Here is a 1,123-nt window from a genome sequence, read left to right on the forward strand (position 1 = left end):
GTCAGTTTCCTGGCTGGGGATTGAACTCATGCCCTAGTGACTGGTAATAGCTTGATAGGGCTGAAACTTTAACCCTTGTATCGGGAGGGGGGCCCTGTCCCCTGAAAAACCAGAGGGGGGACTACTGTAACTAGAAAAATGGAAAGTTCCATAAGGCTATATTGGGTGGATGGATTTAGAGTGCAAGGGAGACAGAGACCACAGCCAGCAAATGGAGAGGGTGTGGAGGGGCAGCCCTGCCCCAGTGTAAGGGGTGGGGGTGGGGGTCCCAGGAAAGGGGAGGTCCCAGGTTCCCGGCCCCATGCAAAGGAGGGTGGAGCTGAGCAGGGAGGAGAAGCTGGAGAGGAGGTGCTGGTAGGAAGGGAGCAGGATGGAGGCCAGCAGGCTGGAGGAGGCACCCAGAGCAGAGCATGTGAAGAAGCTGCACTTGCTTCTTGGTTCTGGACTGGCTGAAACAGATGTGGGTGAGAGACCCACATGTGGGTGGGGAGGTTGGCAGCTTTTCTCTTGATTTTGTTTTGCTCTTTTCCTCTCAGACTTGTATGGCTGTTTTTGACCCTTTTCTATGGGTCCTTCCTGGAAGGTGCTTTAGACTTTGTGGGCTTTCAGGCTTTGCTTTGGGCCAATCCCTTTTGGGTGAACCCACGAGAAGATGGGTAACTTTTGGGTACTTGATTTAAAAACTACATTCTTTCCTGTATTGCACACTAATTGGATTAAAGTTTCTTTCCATTAAGATTCTATATCTTTCAGATTGATGTGGCACATGGCAGACACTATTTAGAGTAGGTAAGTTTGGGGGCTGGGGGTACCCCTCTCCCTGGCCTGTAACATTAGGAACAGGAGACCCGTCCTAGGTCTCTGGCTTCCCAGAGCTGTGGGACCGTATTGGGTTAGTCTTTCCATCTTTGTGAGCTTCTATTGCCTTAAGACATGGGAGAGAAAAAAAAGCTCACTTTTTCTTTTTATAAAGATTTATTTATTTATGCGTACAGAATTGGGATATAGTCCAGAGTGCAGGGGTGGTGAGAGGATTCACCAGAAACAGAGTGGGGAGCAGAACTGGCCGACTGATGAAGTACACTGCTGAGGGGAGCAGCGGGCGGGTCAGGAGAGGTCTGCC

The sequence above is a fragment of the Condylura cristata genome, unplaced genomic scaffold (genome assembly GCF_000260355.1).
Source record: "Condylura cristata isolate star-nosed mole 26May11 unplaced genomic scaffold, ConCri1.0 scaffold00012, whole genome shotgun sequence".
NCBI lineage: Eukaryota > Metazoa > Chordata > Mammalia > Eulipotyphla > Talpidae > Condylura > Condylura cristata.